Raw genomic sequence first — 17,552 nt, 5'->3', positions numbered from 1 at the left:
AGGCTTAGGGAACCCCTGGCCTGGTGCGCCCAAGCCCTTAGGCTTTGGGAGCCCCAGGCCTGGGGCGTCCAGCTCTTCGGCTTAGGGCGCCCCAGGCCAGGGGCGTCCCAGCCCTTAGGCTTAGGAAGCCCATGGCCAGGGACCCACCAGCCCTTAGGATTTGGGAGCCCCAGGCTGGGACGCCCCAGCCCATAGGTTTTGGGAGCCCCAGGCCTGGGACGCCAAGCCCTTAGGCTTTGGGAGCCCCAGCCCTTAGGCTTTGGGAGCCCCAGACATGGGGCGTCCCAGCCCTTAGGCTTTGGGAGTCCCAGACCTGGGCGCCCCAGCCCTTAGGCTTTGAGAGCCCCAGGCCTGGTACGCCCCAGCCCTTAGACTTAGGGAGTCCCTGGCCTGGGGCACCCCAGCCCTTTGCCTTTGGGAGCCACAGGCCTAGGGCGCCTCAGCCTTTCGGCATAGGGAGCCCCAGGCCTGGGGCGCCACAGCCCTTAGGATTTGGGAGCCCCAGGCTGGGACGCCCGATCCCATAGGTTTTCGGAGCCCCAGGCCTGGGGCGCCAGGCCTTAGGCTTTAGGAGCCCCAGGCTTGTGGCGCCCCAGCTCTTAGGCTTTGGGAGCCACAGGCCTGGGGCCCCCAGCTCTTAGGCTTAGGGAGCACCAGGCCTGGGGGGACACAGCTCTTCGGCTTAGGGAGCCCCAGGCCTGGGGCGTCCCTGCCCTTAGGCTTTGGGAGTCCTAGACCTGGGCGCCCCAGCCCTTATGCTTTGGGAGTCCCAGGCCTGGTACGCCCCAGCCCTTAGGCTTATGGAGCCCCTAACCTGGGGCGCCCCAACCCTTAGGCTTTGGGAGCCCCACGCCTGGGACGCCCCAGCCCTTAGGTTTTGTAAGCCCTAGGCCTGGGGCGTCCCTGCCCTTAGGCTTTGGGAGCCCCAGGCCTGGGGGGCCCAGCCCTTAGGCGCTAGGAGCCCCAGGCTTGGGGCGCCCCAGCTCTTAGGCTTTGGGAGCCACAGGCCTGGGGCCCCCCAGCCCTTAGGCTTAGGGAGCACCAGGCCTGGGGGACAAAGCTCTTCGGCTTAGGGAGCCCCAGGTCTGGGGCGTCCCTGCCCTTAGGCTTTGGAAGTCCTAGACCTGGGCGACCCAGCACTTAGGCTTTGGGAGCCCTAGGCCTGGTATGCCCCAGCCCTTAGGATTTGTGAGCACTAGGCCTGGGGCGTCCCTGCCCTTAGGCTTTGGGAGCCCAAGGCCTGGGGTACCCCAGCCCTTAGGCTTAGGGAGCCCAAGAACGGGGTCGCCCCAGCCCTTAGACTTTGGGACCCCCAGGCCCGGGGCGCCCCAGCGCTTAGGCTTTGGGATGCCCAGGCCTGGGGCGCCCCAGCCCTTTGGATTAGGGAGCCCCAGGCCTCGGGGCACCCAGCCCTTAGGCTTATGGAGCCCCAGGCCTGAGGCGTCCCAGCCCTTAGGCTTAGGGAGCCCCAGGCCTGGTACACCCCAGCCCTTAGGCGTAGGGAGCCCCTGGCATGGGGCGCCCCAGCCCTTAGGCTTTGGGTGCCCTAGGCCTGGGGTGCCCCAGCCCTTAGGGTTTGGGAGCCCCAGGCCGGGGGCGCCCAAGCCTTTCGGCTTTGGGACCCACAGGGCTGGGGCGCCCCAGCCCTTAGGGTTTGGGAGACCCAGGCCTGGGGACCCCAGGCCTTAGGATTTGGGAGCCCCAGTCTGGGACGCCCCAGCCCTTAGGCTTTGGGAGCCCCAGGCCTGGGGCGCCCCAGCCCTTAGGATTTGGGAGCCCCAGGCTGGGACGCCCCAGCCCATAGGTTTTGGGAGCCCCAGGCCTGGGATTCCAAGCCCTTAGGCTTTGGGAGCCCCAGGCCTGGGGCGCCCCAGCCCTTAGGCTTTGGGAGCCGCAGACATGGGGCGTCCCAGCCCTTAGGCTTTGGGAGTCCCAGACCTGGGCGCCCCAGCCCTTAGGTTTTGGGAGCCCCAGGCCTGGTACACCCCAGCCCTTAGACTTAGGGAGCCCCTGGCCTGGAGCACCCCAGCCCTTTGGCTTTGGGAGCCACAGGCCTAGGGCGCCCCAGCCTTTCGGCATAGGGAGCCCCAGGCCTGGGGCGCCCCAACCCTTAGGATTTGGGAGCCCCAGGCTGGGACGCCCCAGCCCATAGGTTTTGGGAGCCCCAGGCCTGGGGCGCCCAGCCCTCATGCTTTAGGAGCCCCAGCCTTGGGGCACCCGAGCTATTAGGCTTTGGGAGCCACAGGCCTGGGGCCCCCCAGCCCTTAGGCTTAGGGAGCACCACGCCTGGGGGGCCACAGCTCTTCGGCTTAGGGAGCCCCAGGCCTGGGGCGTCCCTGCTGTTAGGCTTTGGGAGTCCTAGGCCTGGGGCGTCCCTGCCCTTAGGCTTTGGGAGCCCCAGGCCTGGGGCGCCCAGCCCTTAGGCTTTAGGAGCCCCAGGCTTGGGGCGCCCCAGCTCTTAGGCTTTGTGAGCCCTAGGCCTGGGGCGCCCCTGCCCTTGGCTTTGGGAGCCCCAGGCCTGGGGTCACCCAGCCTTTCGGAGAACCAGGCCTGGGGCGCCCCAGCCCTTAAGCTTAGGGAGCCCATTGCCTGAAACGCCCCAGCCCTTCGGATTAGGGCGCGACAGGACTAGGTTGCCCTAGCCCGTAGGTTTTGGGAGCCCCAGGCCATGGGCACCCCAACCCTTAGGTTTGGTAGTCCCAGGCCTGGTACGCCCCAGCCCTTAGGTTTAGGGAGCCCGTGGCCTGGGGCGCCCCAGCCCTTAGGCTTTGTGAGTCCCAGTCCTGGTACGCCCCAGCCCTTAGGTTTAGGGAGCCCCTGGCCTGGGGCGCCCCAGCCCTTAGGCTTTGGGAGCCCCAGGCCAGGGGCGCCCCAGCCCTTAGGCTTCGGGAGCCCAAAGCCTGCGACGCCCCAGCCTTTAGGCTTTGGGGGCCCCAGGGCTGGGGCGCCCCAGCCCTTAGGCTTACGGAGCCCCAGGCCTGGGACGCCCCAGTCCTTCGGCTTAGGGAGCCCCAGGCCTGGGGTGCCCCAGCCCTTAGGTTTAGGGAGCCCCTGGCCTGGGGCGCCTCAGCCCTTAGGCTTTGGGAGCCCCATCGGGGCGCCCCAGCCCTTAGCCTTTGGGAGCCCCAGACCTGTTGCGCCCCAGCGCTTAGGCTTTGGGAGCCCCACGCTTGTGGCGCCCCAGCCCTTAGGCTTAGGGAGCCCCAGGCCTGGGGGTACCCAGCTCTTCGGCTTAGGGAGCCCCAGGCCTGAGTCGTCCCTGCCCTTAGGCTTAGGGAGCCCATGGCCTGGGACGCCCCAGCCCTTCAGCTTAGGGCGCGACAGTCCTAGGGTGCCCCAGCCCTTCGGCATAGGGAGCTCCAGGCCTGGTACGCCCCAGCCCTTAGGCTTAGGGAGCCCCAGTCCTGGCGCGCCCCAGCCCTTAGGCTTTGGGAGCCCAAGCCTGGGGCACCCAAGCCCTTAGGCTTTGGGAGGCCCAGGTCTGAGGTGCCCCAGCCCTTAGACTGGGAGCCCTAACACTGGGGCACCCCAGCCCTTAGGTTTTGGGAGCCCTAGCCCTAGGCGTCCCAGCACTTAGGCTTTGCAAGTCCCAGGCCTGGGATGCCCCAGCCCTTAGGCTTCGGTAGCCCCAGCCCTGGGGCACCGCAGCTCATAGGCTTTGGGAGCCCCAGTCTTGGGGCGCCCCAGCCCTTAGGCTTTGGGAGCCCCAGGCCTGGTGCGCCCTGCCCTTAGGCTTAGGGAGCCCCAGGCCTGGGGCGGCCCAACCCTTAGGCTTAGGGAGCCCCAGCCCTGGGCGCCCCAGCTTTAGGCTTAGGGAGCCCCAGGCCAGGGGCACCCCAGCCCTTGGGCTTTGGGAGCTCCAGACCTGGGGCACTCCAGCCTTTTGGCTTAGGGAGCCCCAGGACTGGGAAGCACCAGCCCTTAGGCTTTGGGAGCCCCAGGCCTGTGGCGCCCCAGCCCTTAGGCTTAGGGAGCCCCAGGTCTTGGGCGCTCCAGGCCTAGGCTTAGGGAGCCCCAGGTTGGGGCGCTACAGCCTTTAGGCTTAAGGAGGCCAAGGCTTGGGGCGCCGCAGCCCTTAGGATTTGGGAGTTCCCACCCTGGGGCACCCCAGCCCTTAGGCTTAGGGAGCCCCACGCCTTGGGCGCCCCAGCCCTTAGGCTTAGGGAGCCTCTGGCCTGGGGTGCCACAGCCGTTAGGATTTGGGAGCCCCAGGCCTGGGGCGCCCCAGCCATTAGGCTTTAGGTGCCCCAGGCTTTGGGCGCCCCAACCCTTAGGCTTTGGGAGCTTCAGGCCTGTGGCGCCCCAGCCCTTAGGCTTAGGGAGCCCCAGGCCTGGGGTCACCTAGCCCTTAGGTTTAGGGAGCCTATGGCCTGGGACGCGCCAGCCCTTCGGCTTAGGGCGCGACAGGCCTAGGGCGCCCCAGCCCTTAGGCTTTGGGAGTCCCAGGCCTGGGACGCCCCAGCCCTTCCGCTTAAGGCGCGAGAGGCCTAGGTTGCCCGAACCATTAGATTTTGGAGACCCAAGCCTGTGGCACCCCAGCCCTTAGGTTTGGGAGTCCCAGGCCTGGTACGCCCCAGCCCTTAGGTTTAGGGAGCCCCTGGCCTGGGGCACTCCAGCCCTTAGGCTTTGGGAGCCCCAGGCCTGGGGCGCCCCAGCCTTAACTTTGGGAGCCCCAGGCCTGGGGCGCCCCAGCCCTTAGGCTTTGGGAGCCCCAGGCCCCGGGCGCCCCAGCCATTAGGCTTGGGAAGCCCAAGGCCTGCGACGCCCCAGCCCTTTGGCTTTGGGGGCTCAAGGGCTGGGGCGCCCCATACCTTAGGCTTACGGAGCCCCAGGCCTGGGGCGCCCCAGCCCTTAGGCTTTGGGGGCCCCAGTCCAGGGGCGCCCCAGTCCTTAGGCTTCGGGAGCCGAAGGCCTGTGACGCCCCAGCCCTTCGGCTTAGGGAGCCCCAGGCCTGTGGCGCCCAGCCCTTAGGCTTTGGGAGCCCCAGACCTGGAACGCCCCAGCCCTTAGGCTTAGGGAGCCCCAGGCCTGGCGCGCCCCAGCCCTTAGGCTTTGGGAGCCCAAGTCTGGGGTGCCCAAGCCCTTAGGCTTTGGGAGGCCCAGGTCTGCGGCGCCCCAACCCTTAGACTGGGAGCCCTAGCCCTGGGGCACCCCAGCCCTTAGGCTTTGGGAGCCCAAGCCCTGGGCGCCCCAGCACTTAGGCTTTGGAAGTCTCAGGCCTGGGGCGCCCCAGCCCTTAGGCTTAGGTAGCCCCAGGCAGGGGGCGCCCCAGCCCTTAGGCTTTGGAAGGCCCAGGTCTGCGGCGCTCCGGCCCTTAGGCTTTGGGAGCCCGAGGCCTGGGGCGCCCTGCCCTTAGGCTTAGGAAGCCCCAGGCCTGGGGCGGCCCAACCCTTAGGCTTAGGGTGCCCCAGCCCTGGGCGCCCCAGCTCTTAGGCTTAGGGAGCCACAGGCCTGGGGCGCACCAGCCCTTGGGCTTTGGGAGCTCCAGACCTGGGGCACTCCAGTCTTTTGGCTTGGGGAGCCCCAGGACTGGGAAGCACCAGCCCTTAGGCTTTGGGAGCCCCAGGCCTGGGAGCACCCAGCCCTTAGGCTTAGGGATCCCATGGCCTGGGACGCGCCAGCCCTTAGGCTTTGGGAGTCCCAGGCCTGCGACGCCCCAGCCCTTAGGCTTTGGGAGCCCCAAGCCTCAAGCGCCCCAGTCCTTAGGCTTAGGGATCCCCAGGCTGGGGCGCCATAGCCCTTAGGCTTTGAGAGCCGAAGCCTGGGGCGCACAAGTCCTTAGGCTTTGGGAGCCCAATCCTGAAGCGCCCCAGCCCTTAGGCTTAAGGAGCCCCAGGCTGTGGCGCCACAGCCATTAGGCTTTGGGCGCCCCAGGCCTAGGGCGCCCAAGCCCTTCGGCATAGGGAGTACCAGGACTGGGGCGCCCCAGCCCTTAGGCTTTTGGAGCACCTGGCCGGGGCGCCCCAGCCCTTAGACTTTGGGAGCTCCAGGCCTGGGGCTCCCCAGCCCTTAGGTTTTGGGAGCCCAAGCCTGGGGCGCCGAAGCCTTTAGGCTTTGGGAGCCCAAACCTGGGGCGCACCAGCCCTTAGACTTTGGGAGTCCCAGGCCTGGTACGCCCCAGCCATTAGGTTTAGGGAGTCCCTGGCCTGGGGCACCCCAGCCCTTAGGCTTTGGGAGCCCCAGGCCTGGGGCGCTCCAGCCCTTACCTTTGGGAGCCCCAGGCCTGGGGCGCCCCAGCCCTTAGGCTTTGGGAACCCCAGGCCAGGGACGCCCCAGCCCTTAGGCTTGGGAAGCCCAAGGCCTGCGACGCCCCAGCCCTTTGGCTTTGGGGGCTCAAGGCCTGTGACGCCCCAGCCCTTCGGCTTAGGGAGCCCCTGGCCTGGGGCGCCTCACCCCTTAGGCTTTGGGAGCCCCATCAGGGCGCCCCAGCCCTTAGGCTTCGGGAGCTCAAGGCCTGTGACGCCCCAGTCCTTCGGCTTAGGGAGCCCCTGGCCTGGGGCGCCTCACCCCTTAGGCTTTGGGAGCCCCATCAGGGCGCCCCAGCCCTTAGGCTTTGGGAGCCCCAGGCCTGTGGTGCCCCAGCCCTTAGGCTTAGGGAGCCCCAGGCCTGGGGGGACCCAGCTCTTCGGCTTAGGGACCCCAGGCCTGAGTCGTCCCTGCCCTTAGGCTTAGAGATCCCATGGCCTGGGACGCCCCAGCCCTTCGGCTTAGGGCGGGACAGTCCTAGGGCGCCCCAGCCCTTAGGATTTGGGAGCCCCATGCTGGGACGCCCCAGCCCATAGGTTTTGTGAGCCCCAGTCCTGTGGCGCCCAGCCCTTAGGCTTTGGGAGCCACAGGCCTGGGGCGCCCCAGCCCTTAGGCTTAGGGAGCCCCAGGCCTGGGGGGACCCAGCTCTTCGGATTAGGGAGCCCCAGGCCTGGGGTGTCCCAGCCCTTAAGCTTAGGGAGCCCCAGGCCTGGGGCGCCCCAGCCATTAGGTTTTGAGTTTCCCAAACCTGGGGCGCCCCAACCCTTAGGTTTTGGGAGCCCCAGACCTGGAACGCCCCAGCCCTTAGGCTTAGGGAGCCCCAGGCCTGGCGCGCCCCAACCCTTAGGCTTTGGGAGCCAAAGCCTGGGGTGCCCAAGCCCTTAGGCTTTGGGAGGCCCAGGTCTGCGGCGCCCCAGCCCTTAGACTGGGAGCCCTAGCCCTGGGGCACCCCAGCCCTTAGGCTTTGGGAGCCCAAGCCCTGGGCGCCCCAGCACTTAGGCTTTGGAAGTCCCAGGCCTTGGGCGCCCCAGCCCTTAGGCTTTGGAAGGCCCAGGTCTGCGGCGCCCCGGCCCTTAGGCTTTGGGAGCCCGAGGCCTGGGGCGCCCTGCCCTTAGGCTTAGGAAGCCCCAGGCCTGGGGCGGCCCAACCCTTAGGCTTAGGGAGCCCCAGCCCTGGGCGCTCCAGCTCTTAGGCTTAGGGAGCCACAGGCCTGGGGCGCACCTGCCCTTGGGCTTTGGGAGCTCCAAACCTGGGGCACTCCAGTCTTTTGGCTTGGGGAGCCCCAGGACTGGGAAGCACCAGCCCTTAGGCTTTGGGAGCCCCAGGCCTGGGAGCACCCAGCCCTTAGGCTTAGGGAGCCCTTGGCCCGGGACGCGCCAGCCCTTCGGCTTAGGGCGCGACAGGCCTAGGGCGCCCCAGCCCTTAGGCTTTGGGAGTCCCAGGCCTGGGACGCCCCAGCCCTTCCGCTTAAGGCGCGACAGGCCTAGGTTGCCCGAGCCCTTAGGTTTTGGGAGCCCCAGGCCTGTGGCACCCCAGCCCTTAGGTTTGGGAGTCCCAGGCCTGGTACGCCCCAGCCCTTAGGTTTAGGGAGCCCCTGGCCTGGGGCACCCCAGCCCTTAGGCTTTGGGAGCCCCAGGCCTGGGGCGCCCCAGCCCTTAGCTTTGGGGGCCTCAGGCCTTGGGCGCCCCAGCCCTTAGGCTTTGGGAGCCCCAGGCCAGGGGCGCCCCAGCCCTTAGGCTTGGGAAGCCCAAAGCCAGCGACGCCCCAGCCCTTAGGCTTTGGGGGCCCAAGGGCTGGGGCGCCCCATCCCTTAGGCTTACGGAGCCCCAGGCCTAGGGCGCCCCAGCCCTTAGGCTTTGGGAGCCCCAGGCCAGGGGCGCCCCAGCCCTTAGGCTTAGGGAGCCCAAGGCCTGTGACGCCCCAGCCCTTCGGCTTAGGGAGCCCCTGGCCTGGGGCGCCTCACCCCTTAGGCTTTGGGAGCCCCATCGGGGCGCCCCAGCCCTTAGGCTTAGGGAGCCCCAGGCCTGAGTCGTCCCTGCCCTTAGGCTTAGGCATCCCATGGCCTGGGACGCCCCAGCCCTTCGGCTTAGGGCGCGAAAGTCCTAGGGCGCCCCTGCCCTTAGGATTTGGGAGCCCCATGCTGGGACGCCCCAGCCCATAGGTTTTGGGAGCCCCAGGCCTGTGGCGCCCCAGCCCTTCGGCTTAGGGCGCGAAAGTCCTAGGGCGCCCCTGCCCTTAGGATTTGGGAGCCCCATGCTGGGACGCCCCAGCCCATAGGTTTTGGGAGCCCCAGGCCTGTGGCGCCCCAGCCCTTAGGCTTAGGGAGCCCCAGGCCTGGGGGGACCCAGCTCTTCGGCTTAAGGAGCCCCAGGCCTGAGTCGTCCCTGCCCTTAGGCTTAGGGATGCCATGGACTGGGACGCCCCAGCCCTTCGGCTTAGGGCGCGACAGTCCTAGGGCGCCCCAGCCCTTCGGCTTAGGTAGCCCCAGGCAGGGGGCGCATAAGCCCTTAGGCTTTGGGAGCCCCAGTCTAGGGGTTCCCCAGCCCTTAGGCTTTGGAAGGCCCAGGTCGGCGGCGCCCCGGCCCTTAGGCTTTGGGAGCCCCAGGCCTGGGGCGCCCTGCCCTTACGCTTAGGAAGCCCCAGGCCTGGGGCGGCCTAACTCTTAGGCTTAGGGAGCCCCAGCCCTGGGCGCCCTAGCTCTTAGGCTTAGGGAGCCCCAGGCCTGGGGCGCCCCAGCCCTTGGGCTTTGGGAGCTCCAGACCTGGGGCACTCCAGTCTTTTGGCTTAGGGAGCCCCAGGACTGGGAAGCACCAGCCATTAGGCTTAGGGAACCCCCGGTCCTGGGCGCCCCAACCCTAGGCTTAGGGAGCCCCAGGTTGGGGCGCTACAGCCTTTAGGCTTAAGGAGGCCCAGGCTTGGGGCGCCGCAGCCCTTAGGATTTCGGAGCTCCAACCCTGGGGAACCCCAGCCCTTAGGCTTAGGGATCCCCATGCCTTGGGCGCCCCAGTCCTTAGGCTTAGGGAGCCTCTGGCCTGGGGTGCCAGAGCCCTTAGGATTTGGGAGCCCCAGGCCTGGGGCGCCCCAGCCTTTAGGCTTTAGGTGCCCCAGGCTTGGGGCGCCCCAACCCTTAGGCTTTGGGAGCTTCAGGCCTGTGGCGCCCCAGCCCTTAGGCTTTGGGAGCCCCAGGCCTGGGGCGCCCCAGCCCTTAGGCTTTGGGAGCCCCTGGCCTGGGGACCCCCAGCCCTTAGGCTTTGGGAGCCCCAGGCCTGGGGGCACCAAGCCCTTAGGCTTAGGGAGCCCATGGCCTGGGACGCACCAGCCCTTCGGCTTAGGACGCGACAGGCCTAGGGCGCCCCAGCCCTTAGGCTTAGGGAGCCCCAGGCCTGGCGTGCCCCAACCCTTAGGCTTTGGGAGCCAAAGCCTGGGGTGCCCAAGCCCTTAGGCTTTGGGAGGCCCAGGTCTGCGGCGCCCCAGCCCTTAGACTGGGAGCCCTAGCCCTGGGGCACCCCAGCCCTTAGGCTTTGGGAGCCCAAGCCCTGGGCGCCCCAGCACTTAGGCTTTGGAAGTCCCAGGCCTTGGGCGCCCCAGCCCTTAGGCTTTGGAAGGCCCAGGTCTGCGGCGCCCCGGCCCTTAGGCTTTGGGAGCCCGAGGCCTGGGGCGCCCTGCCCTTAGGCTTAGGAAGCCCCAGGCCTGGGGCGGCCCAACCCTTAGGCTTAGGGAGCCCCAGCCCTGGGCGCTCCAGCTCTTAGGCTTAGGGAGCCACAGGCCTGGGGCGCACCTGCCCTTGGGCTTTGGGAGCTCCAAACCTGGGGCACTCCAGTCTTTTGGCTTGGGGAGCCCCAGGACTGGGAAGCACCAGCCCTTAGGCTTTGGGAGCCCCAGGCCTGGGAGCACCCAGCCCTTAGGCTTAGGGAGCCCTTGGCCCGGGACGCGCCAGCCCTTCGGCTTAGGGCGCGACAGGCCTAGGGCGCCCCAGCCCTTAGGCTTTGGGAGTCCCAGGCCTGGGACGCCCCAGCCCTTCCGCTTAAGGCGCGACAGGCCTAGGTTGCCCGAGCCCTTAGGTTTTGGGAGCCCCAGGCCTGTGGCACCCCAGCCCTTAGGTTTGGGAGTCCCAGGCCTGGTACGCCCCAGCCCTTAGGTTTAGGGAGCCCCTGGCCTGGGGCACCCCAGCCCTTAGGCTTTGGGAGCCCCAGGCCTGGGGCGCCCCAGCCCTTAGCTTTGGGGGCCTCAGGCCTTGGGCGCCCCAGCCTTTAGGCTTTGGGAGCCCCAGGCCAGGGGCGCCCCAGCCCTTAGGCTTGGGAAGCCCAAAGCCAGCGACGCCCCAGCCCTTAGGCTTTGGGGGCCCAAGGGCTGGGGCGCCCCATCCCTTAGGCTTACGGAGCCCCAGGCCTAGGGCGCCCCAGCCCTTAGGCTTTGGGAGCCCCAGGCCAGGGGCGCCCCAGCCCTTAGGCTTCGGGAGCCCAAGGCCTGTGACGCCCCAGCCCTTCGGCTTAGGGAGCCCCTGGCCTGGGGCGCCTCACCCCTTAGGCTTTGGGAGCCCCATCGGGGCGCCCCAGCCCTTAGGCTTAGGGAGCCCCAGGCCTGAGTCGTCCCTGCCCTTAGGCTTAGGCATCCCATGGCCTGGGACGCCCCAGCCCTTCGGCTTAGGGCGCGAAAGTCCTAGGGCGCCCCTGCCCTTAGGATTTGGGAGCCCCATGCTGGGACGCCCCAGCCCATAGGTTTTGGGAGCCCCAGGCCTGTGGCGCCCCAGCCCTTCGGCTTAGGGCGCGAAAGTCCTAGGGCGCCCCTGCCCTTAGGATTTGGGAGCCCCATGCTGGGACGCCCCAGCCCATAGGTTTTGGGAGCCCCAGGCCTGTGGCGCCCCAGCCCTTAGGCTTAGGGAGCCCCAGGCCTGGGGGGACCCAGCTCTTCGGCTTAAGGAGCCCCAGGCCTGAGTCGTCCCTGCCCTTAGGCTTAGGGATGCCATGGACTGGGACGCCCCAGCCCTTCGGCTTAGGGCGCGACAGTCCTAGGGCGCCCCAGCCCTTCGGCTTAGGTAGCCCCAGGCAGGGGGCGCATAAGCCCTTAGGCTTTGGGAGCCCCAGTCTAGGGGTTCCCCAGCCCTTAGGCTTTGGAAGGCCCAGGTCGGCGGCGCCCCGGCCCTTAGGCTTTGGGAGCCCCAGGCCTGGGGCGCCCTGCCCTTACGCTTAGGAAGCCCCAGGCCTGGGGCGGCCTAACTCTTAGGCTTAGGGAGCCCCAGCCCTGGGCGCCCTAGCTCTTAGGCTTAGGGAGCCCCAGGCCTGGGGCGCCCCAGCCCTTGGGCTTTGGGAGCTCCAGACCTGGGGCACTCCAGTCTTTTGGCTTAGGGAGCCCCAGGACTGGGAAGCACCAGCCATTAGGCTTAGGGAACCCCCGGTCCTGGGCGCCCCAACCCTAGGCTTAGGGAGCCCCAGGTTGGGGCGCTACAGCCTTTAGGCTTAAGGAGGCCCAGGCTTGGGGCGCCGCAGCCCTTAGGATTTCGGAGCTCCAACCCTGGGGAACCCCAGCCCTTAGGCTTAGGGATCCCCATGCCTTGGGCGCCCCAGTCCTTAGGCTTAGGGAGCCTCTGGCCTGGGGTGCCAGAGCCCTTAGGATTTGGGAGCCCCAGGCCTGGGGCGCCCCAGCCTTTAGGCTTTAGGTGCCCCAGGCTTGGGGCGCCCCAACCCTTAGGCTTTGGGAGCTTCAGGCCTGTGGCGCCCCAGCCCTTAGGCTTTGGGAGCCCCAGGCCTGGGGCGCCCCAGCCCTTAGGCTTTGGGAGCCCCTGGCCTGGGGACCCCCAGCCCTTAGGCTTTGGGAGCCCCAGGCCTGGGGGCACCCAGCCCTTAGGCTTAGGGAGCCCATGGCCTGGGACGCACCAGCCCTTCGGCTTAGGACGCGACAGGCCTAGGGCGCCCCAGCCCTTAGGCTTTGGGAGTCTCAGGCCTGGGGAGCCCCAGCCCTTAGGTTTTGGGAGCCCATGGCCTGGTATACCGCAGCCCTTAGGATTAGGGAGCCCCTGGCCTGGGGCGCCCCAGCACTTAGGCTTTGGGAGCCCCAGGCCTGGGACGCACCCGCCCTTAGGCTTTGGGAGCCCCAGGCCCGGTGCGCCCCAGCACTTAGGCTTAGGGAGCCCAAGGCCTGCGACGCCCCAGCCCTTCGGCTTAGGGAGCACCAGGCCTGGGGCACCCCAGCTCTTAGGTTTAGGGAGCCCCTGGCCTGGGGCGCCCCAGTCCTTAGGCTTTGGGAGCCCCAGGCCTGGGGCGTCCCAGCCCTTAGGCTTAGGGGGCCCGAGGCCTGGGGCTCCCCAGCCCTTAGGCTTAGGGATCCCATACCCTGGGACGCCCCAGCCCTTCGGCTTAGAGCGGGACAGGACTAGGGCGCCCCAGCCCTTAGGCTTTGGGAGCCCCAGGCTTGGGGCACCCCAGCCCTTAGGCTTCGGGAGTCCCAGGCCTGGGGCGCCCCAGCCCTTAGGCTTTGGGTGCCCCAGGCCTGGGGCGCCCCTACCCTTAGATTTTGGTAGCCCCAGTCCTGGGGCGTCCCCGCCCTTAGTATTTGCGAGCCCCAGGCCTGAGGCGCCCCAGCACTTAGGTTTATGGAGCCCAATCCTGCGATGCCCCAGCCCTTAGGTTTTGGGAGCCCCAGGCTTGGGGCACCCCAGCCCTTAGGCTTCGGGAGTCCCAGGCCTGGGGCGCCCCAGCCCTTAGGCTTTGGGTGCCCCAGGCCTGGGGCGCCCCAGCCCTTAGGCTTTGGGTGCCCCAGGCCTGGGGCGCCCCTGCCCTTAGATTTTGGTAGCCCCAGGCCGGTGCGCCCCAGCCCTTAAGCTTGGGAGCCCCATGCCGGTGCGCTCCAGCCCTTACGCTTTTGGAGCCTCAGGCCTGGGGCGCCCCAACCCTTAGGTTTTGGGAGCCCCAGACCTGGAATGCCCCAGACCTTAGGCTTAGGGAGCCCCTTGCCTGGGGCGCCCCAGCCCTTAGGCTTTGGGAGCCCCAATCCTTGGGTGCCCCAGCCCTTAGGCGTTGGGAGCCCCTGGCCTGGGACCCTAGCTCTTCGGCTTAGGGATCCCCAGGCCTGGGGCGTCCCAGCCCTTAAGCTTAGGGAGCCCCAGGCCTGGGGCGCCCCAGCCGTTAGGTTTTGGGTTTCCCAAACCTGGGGCGCCCCAACCCTTAGGTTTTGGGAGCCCCAGACCTGGAATGCCCCAGACCTTAGGCTTAGGGAGCCCCTTGCCTGGGGCGCCCCAGCCCTTAGGCTTTGGGAGCCCCAATCCTTGGGTGCCCCAGCCCTTAGGCGTTGGGAGCCCCTGGCCTGGGACTCCCCAGCCCTTAGGCTTAGGGAGCCCAAGGACTGCGACGCCCGAGCCCTTAGGCTTTGGGAGCCCCAACCTCAAGCGCCCCAGCCCTTAGGCTTAGGGATCCCCAGGCTGGGGCGCCATAGCCCTTAGGCTTTGGGAGCCGAAGCCTCGGGCGCACAAGTCCTTAGGCTTTGGGAGCCCAATCCTGAAGAGCCCCAGCCCTTAGGCTTAAGGAGCCCCAGGCTGTGGCGCCACAGCCATTAGTCTTTGGGCGCCCCAGGCCTAGGGCGTCCGAGACCTTCGGCATAGGGAGTACCAGGACTGGGGCGCCCCAGCCCTTAGACTTTTGCTGCACCTGGCCGGGGCGCCCCAGCCCTTAGACTTTGGGAGCTCCAGGCCTGGGGCGCCCCAGCCCTTAGGCTTTGGGAGCCCCAGCCTGGGGCCCCCCAGCCCTTAGTCTTAGGGAGCCTGAGGCCTGGGGTGCCCCAACCCTTAGATTTAGGCAGCCTCTGGCCTGGGACGCCACAGCCCTTTGTCTTAGGGAGCCCCAGGCATGGGGCCACCCAGCCCTTAGGCTTTGGGTGCAGCAGGCCTGGGGCGCCCCAGCCCTTAGGCTTTGGGTGCTCCAGGCCTGGGGCGCCCCAGCCCTTAGGCTGTGGGAGCTCCAGGCCTGTGGTGCCCCAGCCCTGAGTCTTTGGGAGCCCCAGGCCTGGGGGCACCCAGCCCTAAGGCATAGGGAGCCCATGGCCTGTGACGCTCCAACCCTTAAGCTTTGGGAGCCCCAGGCCTGGGGCGCCCCAGCGTTTAGGCTTACGGAGTCCCAGGCCTGGGGCGTCCCAGCCCTTAGGTTTAGGGAGCCCCTGGCCTTGGGCGCCTCAGCCCTTAGGCTTTGGGAGCCCCAGCCGGGGCGCCACAGCCCTTAGGCTGTGGGAGCCCCAGGCCTGGGCCGCTTCAGCGCTTAGGCTTTGGGAGCCCCACGCCTGGGGTGCCCCAGCCCTTAGGCTTAGGGAGCCCCAGGCCTGGGGGCGCCCAGCCTTTCAGAGCCCCAGGCCTGGGGCTTCTCAGCCCTTAGGCATAGGGAGCCCCAGGCCTGGGGCGCCTCAGCGCTTGGGCTTTGGGAGCCCCACGCCTGGGGCGCCCCAGCCCTTAGGCTTAGGGAGCCCCAGGCCTGGGGGCACCCAGCCTTTCAGAGCCCCAGGCCTGGGGCTTCTCAGTCCTTACGCATAGGGAGCACCAGGCCTGGGGCGCCCCAGCCCTTAGGCTTAGGGCGTCCATGGCCTGCAAAGCCCCAGCCCTTTGGCTTAGGGCGCAACAGGCCTAGGGCGCCCACGCCCTTAGGATTTGGGAGCCCCAGGCCTGGGGCGCCCCAGCCCTTCGGCTTAGGGATCTCAAGGCCTGCGTCGCCCCAGCCCTTAGGCTTCGGGAGCCCAAGGCCTGCGACGCCCCAGCCCTTAGGCTTTGGGAGCCTCAGGCCTGGGCGCCCCAGCCTTAGGCTTACGGAGCCCCAGACCTGGGGCGCCACAGCCCTTAGGCTTTCGGCGCCCCAGGCCTAAGGCGCCCCAGCCCTTCGGCTTAGGGAGCCCCAGGCCTGGGGCCTCCCAGCCCTAAGGCTTTGCGAGCCCCAGCCGGGGCGCCACAGCCCTTAGGCTTTGGGAGCCCCAGGCCTGAGGCGCCCCAGCGCTTAGGCTTTGGGAGCCCCACACCTGGGGCGCCCCAGCCCTTAGGCTTTGGGAGCCCCAGGCCTGGGGTCACCCAGCCTTTCGGAGAACCAGGCCTGGGGCGCCCCAGCCCTTAAGCTTAGGGAGCCCATGGCCTGAAACGCCCCAGCCCTTCGGATTAGGGCGCGACAGGACTAGGTTGCCCTAGCCCGTAGGTTTTGGGAGCCCCAGGCCATGGGCACCTCAACCCTTAGGTTTGGTAGTCCCAGGCCTGGTACGCCCCAGCCCTTAGGTTTAGGGAGCCCGTGGCCTGGGGCGCCCCAGCCCTTAGGCTTTGTGAGTCCCAGTCCTGGTACGCCCCAGCCCTTAGGTTTAGGGAGCCCCTGGCCTGGGGCGCCCCAGCCCTTAGGCTTTGGGAGCCCCAGGCCAGGGGCGCCCCAGCCCTTAGGCTTCGGGAGCCCAAAGCCTGCGACGCCCCAGCCTTTAGGCTTTGGGGGCCCCAGGGCTGGGGCGCCCCAGCCCTTAGGCTTACGGAGCCCCAGTCCTGGGACGCCCCAGCCCTTAGGTTTTGGGCGCCCCAGGCCAGGGGCGACACAGCCCTTAGGCTTCGGGAGCCCAATGCCTGCGACGCCCCAGTCCTTCGGCTTAGGGAGCCCCAGGCCTGGGGTGCCCTAGCCCTTAGGTTTAGGGAGCCCCTGGCCTGGGGCGCCTCAGCCCTTAGGCTTTGGGAGCCCCATCGGGGCGCCCCAGCCCTTAGCCTTTGGGAGCCCCAGACCTGTTGCGCCCCAGCGCTTAGGCTTTGGGAGCCCCACGCCTGTGGCGACCCAGCCCTTAGGCTTAGGGAGCCCCAGGCCTGGGGGTACCCAGCTCTTCGGCTTAGGGAGCCCCAGGCCTGAGTCGTCCCTGCCCTTAGGCTTAGGGAGCCCATGGCCTGGGACGCCCCAGCCCTTCAGCTTAGGGCGCGACAGTCCTAGGGTGCCCCAGCCCTTCGGCATAGGGAGCTCCAGGCCTGGTACGCTCCAGCCCTTAGGCTTAGGGAGCCCCAGTCCTGGCGCGCCCCAGCCCTTAGGCTTTGGGAGCCCAAGCCTGGGGCACCCAAGCCCTTAGGCTTTGGGAGGCCCAGGTCTGAGGTGCCCCAGCCCTTAGACTGGGAGCCCTAACACTGGGGCACCCCAGCCCTTAGGTTTTGGGAGCCCTAGCCCTAGGCGTCCCAGCACTTAGGCTTTGCAAGTCCCAGGCCTGGGGCGCCCCAGCCCTTAGGCTTCGGTAGCCCCAGCCCTGGGGCACCGCAGCTCTTAGGCTTTGGGAGCCCCAGTCTTGGGGCGCCCCAGCCCTTAGGCTGTGGGAGCCCCAGGCCTGGTGCGCCCTGCCCTTAGGCTTAGGGAGCCCCAGGCCTGGGGCGGCCCAACCCTTAGGCTTAGGGAGCCCCAGCCCTGGGCGCCCCAGCTTTAGGCTTAGGGAGCCCCAGGCCAGGGGCACCCCAGCCCTTGGGCTTTGGGAGCTCCAGACCTGGGGCACCCCAGCCTTTTGGCTTAGGGAGCCCCAGGACCTGGAAGCACCAGCCCTTAGACTTTGGGAGCCCCAGGCCTGTGGCGCCCCAGCCCTTAGGCTTAGGGAGCCTCAGGTCTTGGGCACCCCAGGCGTAGGCTTAGGGAGCCCCAGCTTGGGGCGCTACAGCCTTTAGGTCTAAGGAAGCCCAGGCTTGGGGCGCCGCAGCCCTTAGGATTTGGGAGCTCCAACCCTGGGGCACCCCAGCGCTTAGGCTTAGGGAGCCCCACGCCTTGGGCGCCCCAGCCCTTAGGCTTAGGGAGCCTCTGCCCTGGGGTGCCACAGCCCTTAGGATTTGGGAGCCCCAGACTTGGGGCGCCCCAACCCTTAGGCTTTGGGAGCTTCAGGCCTGTGGCGCCCCAGCCCTTAGGCTTTGGGAGCCCTAGGACTGGGGAGCCCCAGCCTTAGGATTTGGGAGCCCCAGGCTTGAGGCACCCTAAACCTTTGGCTTTGGGTGCCCCAGGCCTAGGGCTCCCTAGCCCTTTGGCATAGGGAGCCCCAGGCCTGGGGAGCCCCAGCCCTTAGGTTTTGGGAGCACCAGGCCTGGGGCAGCCCAGCCCTTAGGCTTTGGGAGCCGCAGCCTGGGGCGCCCCAGCCCTTAGTCTTAGGGAGCCCGAGGCCTGGGGTGCCCCACCCTTAGACTTAGGGAGCCTCTGGCCTGGGACGCCACAGCCCTTTGTCCTAGGGAGCCCCAGGCATGGGGCCCCCCAGCCCTTAGGCTTTGGGTGCAGCAGGCCTGGGGCGCCCCAGCCCTTAGGCTTTGGGTGCTCCAGGCCTGGGGCGCCCCAGCCCTTAGGCTGTGGGAGCTCCAGGCC

The sequence above is a fragment of the Tenrec ecaudatus genome, unplaced genomic scaffold (assembly GCF_050624435.1).
Source record: "Tenrec ecaudatus isolate mTenEca1 unplaced genomic scaffold, mTenEca1.hap1 Scaffold_743, whole genome shotgun sequence".
NCBI classification, from domain to species: domain Eukaryota; kingdom Metazoa; phylum Chordata; class Mammalia; order Afrosoricida; family Tenrecidae; genus Tenrec; species Tenrec ecaudatus.
This window is presented reverse-complemented; position numbering follows the sequence as displayed.